Genomic DNA, 6000 nt, shown 5'->3' on the forward strand with positions numbered 1-6000 from the left:
GGGTTTCTTTTTTAGGATTAACTGAGATGATATTACTTCTTTTCCTCATTTGATACATCTCTCTGAATTCCCATTAACTTTCTTTCTTCCCCCCCCCCCCCAACTTTCTTGTGATACTAGCCAGGGTCCATCTAGGGAAGGCTCTAAAGCAGGGATAGAATAGTTAGCCCCAATCCATGGCAGACGTTGTTAACCAATTTTGGGTATTTCTTGCTGAGCCACATGGGACTTCAGAATCCTTCTCAACACAGCTATCCAGGCAACCACTACTAGTCAATTAGATAGGCTATGGAAGATGAAACTTGGCTGCTCTTGCTGGTTTGAGGTACAGATTGCTCTGCTGTTGATTATTTTGATTTTTTTCAACCACATAGCTGGACAGATGATACATATTCTGCTTGTGGCCCACTAGGCTCTCTAGATCCTTAACCGCCAGGAAAAGGTCAATGGATTCTGGCTCCAGATTCAGCTCATACAGAATTTTGCCAGCTCCAAGAAGGCTGGGAGGATATTCTCATTCTAACAGCTCTCAAAATGGCTGCATGAGCACTTGACGGGAAACACAGCCAGGGAGTTAACAGTTTGCAAGAAGAAGGTTGGTTCCTCTGAATGTCTGATGGTGGGGCTGTCATTCCACAGGCTCACACCCACCCCATGGACTGGCAGGCATGAGGAAGTGGCAGATGGCCTACATTCTGTTCAGGAGCCCATAGCAGCTCTGATGTGTCAGACAAATGGGAGGAGGGAGGAGATGGGATGGGAGAGGTGGGTGCAGGTCAGAGGGCTGGCTCTCCATTGCTCTGGGTCAGACGGGCCTTGGTGCTCCAAAGCCCTGAGAAAACAAGACCAACCCTTAACTTCTGAGATGCCCACCGAAGCAGCCCATCTGTGCCTTGGTATTCTGTGCCAGTCACCGACAACACAATGCCCAAACTAGATGCCCAGCCAGCCCCATACCCCCTGCAGCAGATGGTCTGCCAGCGCCCTGTGTCCTTCACTTGAGTCAGTGACGGAGGGTCCAGGCAGTGCCTATGACACATCGGGACAGGGCTCCTCTCTTTGCCCACCTCCCAGATGTCACACAGTCTTTGCCAGGTGAGTGGAGACGGATCTTAAAGTAGCATAAGAAAGAGGAGCCTCTCTCATCACATAGACTAAAGACCAAGTGTCCCCTTCCAGGATTGCCCCATAGGAGATGCGGCCTGCGGCTCCCAGGGTAGGTACCTATGGGACTTGTACCTGGGGGAGGGAGGCCAAATAGATCTTCTGCCTCAGGAAGGGACCACCGTGGGCACAGCTCCTCCCACTGGCCGCCAGGTGGGTGCTGGGCAATGGAGCGGAGCTAATGGGCACCTCCCGTCACTGTCGATTGCACTGATTGTGTTATCTGGGGGGACTGAGCACTTGGTTAAATGGGATTGAGATAACATATCAAACGAGCAAATTGATTCCGTAATCAGCTGCCACTTGGTCCCGGAGGGTGCTACCCACTGTCAGAGAGGGTAAGATAATTTCCGGGAGACAAGCCATTTCTGGGGAGAGGGCATCTCCGGATATCCTGGGTGACTCTGATGGAAGCCTGAGGCCCTGTGACCTGTCCTCCCTGCCGCCAGGCTCCTCAAGTTCTCCACCGGGGCTGAGTTCAGAGGAAAAGAGACTGACAGAGAGGGAGCGTGCGATGCAGGGCAGAGTGAAAGGGGGTGTCAGGGACCCGCATGCTCAGTCAGGCTGTTCCCAGATCTTGTATTATTTCATTGACATTGCAACTCTGTGAGATGGGAATTACAAAGAACCTGAAGCCTAGGGAGGTGGGGTGAGGACTCGCCCGGTCGCACAGTGGTGGAGCTGGGATTGGAACCTACACCCGTCTGGCTTCAAAGCCTTAGTCTTCCCAGGATGCTATCCTACCTCACAGAAGGAGAGCGGAGCTGTCCAGCGGAGAGCCCTCTAGCCAGCTGAGGAGACTGAGGCTCAGAGACAGAATGGACTTGTCCAAGCTCTCACGCAGTTTGGAAGCACAGCTGGGGCCAGAATTTCTAGCATCTGGAACTTGAGTTGAGCCTGACCTGGTCTGGATCTTCTGGCTGGGACCCAGAGACCTCCCCCGCCCCCCACCCCGCCCCGTGCCCAAAGCACATCCGTGTCTGGACTCCAAACCAGAAACCCACAACATCGGTTTCTCGGCGGGGGGGGGGGGGGGGGGGGGGGGCGGACCCTGCGTCCCACATCCCTGAGTTCAAATGTCAGCTCTGCCACTTGAAACTCACTTGAGCCCAGGAAAGTTTCCTCGCAGAGCTTTTGTGTCCTCAGCTGTGAAATGGGCACTTTGGAGGGGTTTTAAGAGACTTACTGCTCTAAGTTGTAGTTTGGAGGGAAGCACGGAGGGAGAGGCCACAGGGTAGAGGCCGGGCAGCCCCTACCCACCTGTGTCAGGGCAACACTGAGGCATGCCTGGGGTGGGGAAGAAGATGGCCCTGGACAAGACCTCTCCTGTCTGGGGAAACATGTTTCCTGGTGGGTGGCAGCGTGTGTGACCCCCAGCACGTCAGGATCCTCATCTGTTAAACGAGGATATTACTGCACCCGCCATGCAAAGGGCAGCTGGTTCTAAGGCCTGCGTGGGAGGTGGACAGTTCCCCAACACCCCACCTGTCCGCTCTGCGGGGGCCAGAAGGCAGGAAGGCACTCCAGGGACTGTTCCTCTCTCCTCTCCTCCAGGAGGGACGCAGGGCCCGGGGCTGCTTGCTTTTAGAGCGCTGGGTCCGGGGAAACACCCCTCTCCTCCCCCACACCGCCATCCCCACCGCGGAGGAGCCCCCCACCCCGGCGTGGCCCTGCCGCCGCCTGGGCCCTCCCCCCGCATTAGCTCTTAAGCTATGCAAATAGACATCGGAGGGAGCCCTGTTTAAAGTATTTAGACGAAATGAAAAAAGGCTTTCATCGGCACTAATGAGCCATTCAGGATGCCTCCCCGGTGGATTCTCTCCCACTCCCGCCTCCCGGCCCGCACCACCCCCTCGGTGGCCCCACTTGGGATTGGAGGCCCCTCCCCCCAGGCCCAGACTGGGCCTCCCAGGGAAGGCCACCGCCCTGCCCCCTCCTCCCCGGGGCCCAGCTTGGTGAGGGGAGTGATGGGAGTCGGGTGCTGCACCCCCGACAGCTCCGGATTGGATGGGATGGGGGTGGAGGGTTGTCTAGCCTCTGTTTAGGGGAAGCCAGAACGACTGGGGACTTTTCTTCATAGCATCCAGCTAGGTTGGTGTTATCGTCCTTGTCTTATAGATGGGGAAACTGAGGCTCGCTGAGGCCCAGGAGGCTGCTGAGGGTTTACAGTGCTGGTGGGCCGTGGAGCTGGAATTGCTCTGTGGAGGCAGTGATGAAGGATTGGGGTCACAATGCAGTGGCCCTGCCTGGGGGACCTGCTGCATCGCGGGGAACAGACTCCAGATGCCACCTCAGGGCCAGCTGGGCCGCCGCATTTGGTGCTACTATTGTTTCTGCAAATCTTTCTGCACCAGCCAGCCAGAGACTCATGTTCCAATCCCAAATCGGTGCCTCACTGGCTCTGCGACCTGAGCAGGGGCCCGCCTACTTGGGCCTCTGTTTCTCCATCTGTGGAGTGGGCACATCTGGGTTTGGTGAGGGCCATATAGAGACAGGCCTTGATTCACATCTGCTGGCCCCACCCCATCGTCTGCAAGGGTAGAAGGGGTCCCCGTCACTCTGATAGATCCTGCAGAGGGCCGCAGTTGCTGGCCTCCTAAGGAAGAAGCCAAAGCCGGCACAGGGAAGGGTGCCCAGAGTTCTGAGATGAGGTCGGCCTTGATCCCTACCTTGTGGTAGCACCAGCTCTCAGCTGGGGCTGTGGGAGTGGGGAAGCATGACAGCAGGTGGGTATAGGGGGTGCCTGGGGATACAGTGGGCAGGGAGCCCACCCCTCTGGGTTCCAGAGGTTAAGCTGGCCCAGCATAAGAATGAGAATTTAATGGGATACATTTATTATCCCATAAAAATTAATGAGTTTATTCTGGAGGTTCCCTGGCCCTTTTCAAGTTTTAATAGGGGATTACTGAGGGCCTGGCCCCTGCAGACCCTCATTATCCCAGAGCCCGTGGGAGGGAAGAGAGGTCCTGAGAGTGAGACCACCTGGGCCCCCCAGAGCCGGAGCCTGGTCTCCATAGTGACAGTACCACTGGGCCCAGGCCTGCCCCCTGAAATAAGAGGTCCCAGCTAGAGGCTAGCAGGGCCACATAGGGCCCCTAAGGCTTGAGGTCCAGTTCTAGAGGCTTCTGATTCCATGTGCTACTGTAGTAATTACAGCCAGTATCCCCACATCTAAGGTAGGTTTACTGCTATGTGACTACTTGTATTAACAGGAAAGGCAATATAAGCCCTAACTGACGAATGGGGAAACTGAGGCCCAGAGCTGGAGCATGGCTTCTCCAAGGTCCCCCAGAAGGCATGGCAGAGGCTGAATGGACACATTCTGCCTCCTGTGGTCTGGAGCCAGGCAGCTGGGGCAGGTAACAGCTGCCATTACTCCGTGCTCACTGTGTACCCACCATGCACTCAGCACCTTCACATGCCACTCTCAGCCTCCCCTTACTCTAAGGAGGTTCCCAGAGATAAAGACACCCAGGTCCAGACGGTTAAGGAACATATCCAAGGTCTCACGACTAATGAGTGACAAGCCTGAGACTAGAACCCCGAGCTGGACAGCTCCATAGCTCAGCTCTGTCCACGGCTCTCACGGGGGGCCTCCCGACTATCTCTCTGGCAGCCTGGCCCCACTATCCTAGGGTACTTGTCCTGGGAGCCCTGCAGCTTGGGGTGATGGGGAAGGAAGTCCCAGTGGTGTCCTGTGGGGGCAGTGGTTGGAGTGGGCACAGAGATACACTCAGAGGGACCTTCTCTGCTAGAACAGGTGCCTTCCTCCTTCTGTCCCATTTGTGCACTCTTCCTTTGTCTCTTCAAACTCTCCCCATCCTTCTAGGCCCAAGTCCTATCCCCTTTCTGGGGAGCCATCGCTGCTGGCCCAATGCATGACAATAGCTCCCACCTCTGACCTCCTGGGGGCACTCCCTGGTGGGCCCTCAGCACATATACTGCTTGTGCCTGTGGGCAAGGGTCCAACATGAGGCATCTCTCTTCCCACATTTCTGCCCACAAATGCTGACCCCTCGTGCTTGGCACAGTGAAGGGTGGGCTTACAGATTCTGCTTGTCTGCATACTTGGAAGGCTCCCTTCTCCCCAAAGTGCCTGGCCCTTGTCCAGCAGGGGTGGGCAGGGGAGGGCAGAGGCGGGCAGGGGCAGGCCCTACAGGGAAAAGATGGGCAGCGAGCCGTTGGCAGTTCCCCAGCACAGCCCCAACTGGCAATTGATGAAGAGTGTCTGCCGGCACAAGCTAGTGGGTCGCCCATTCCCAGTCTACCCTCTTTTTCTCTGCCACTACCTTCCCATCACACCCTTTTACTACCCTCTCTTGGTCAACCCCTGGCAGTCCAGTCAAATCTGGAGTGCAGATATGAATGGGGGCACCTCCTCGTGGCAGGCAAGGAAGTCATTGATCCCCAGAATCTGAGCCCTCCCTCATTTATTATGCAGGAGGAAACTGAGTCCATAGGGCTTTCCCGGGTTACACAGCAAACTTGGGGCAGAGCTGGGACTCAGCATGTTGGGGCTCAGAGAGCATCTTGTCCAACTGCTCTGAAGAATAACCTCTCTAACACTTCCGGGGCTGTGTACCATCCGTGGGCATACCTCCGGGGACAGAGAGTTCACTACTTCCTAAGCTGCCAGGGGTAGCTTTGTCTCCCACTGTCCGGGGTTGGGGTGGTGGATAACCCTGGGCTTTGGCGTCTCAGGGTTGGGATCTTCTTGCTAGATGGAGAGAGCAGGTGTGGGGATAAGTAGAGCCCACCAGCCAGGAATCAGCCCACCTCGTCCTGGTCCAGCCCCTAACAGGTTGAGTTCCCCTGCACAAATCACTTCTCAAACCT

This window comes from Ursus arctos, unplaced genomic scaffold (genome assembly GCF_023065955.2).
Source record: "Ursus arctos isolate Adak ecotype North America unplaced genomic scaffold, UrsArc2.0 scaffold_24, whole genome shotgun sequence".
NCBI lineage: Eukaryota > Metazoa > Chordata > Mammalia > Carnivora > Ursidae > Ursus > Ursus arctos.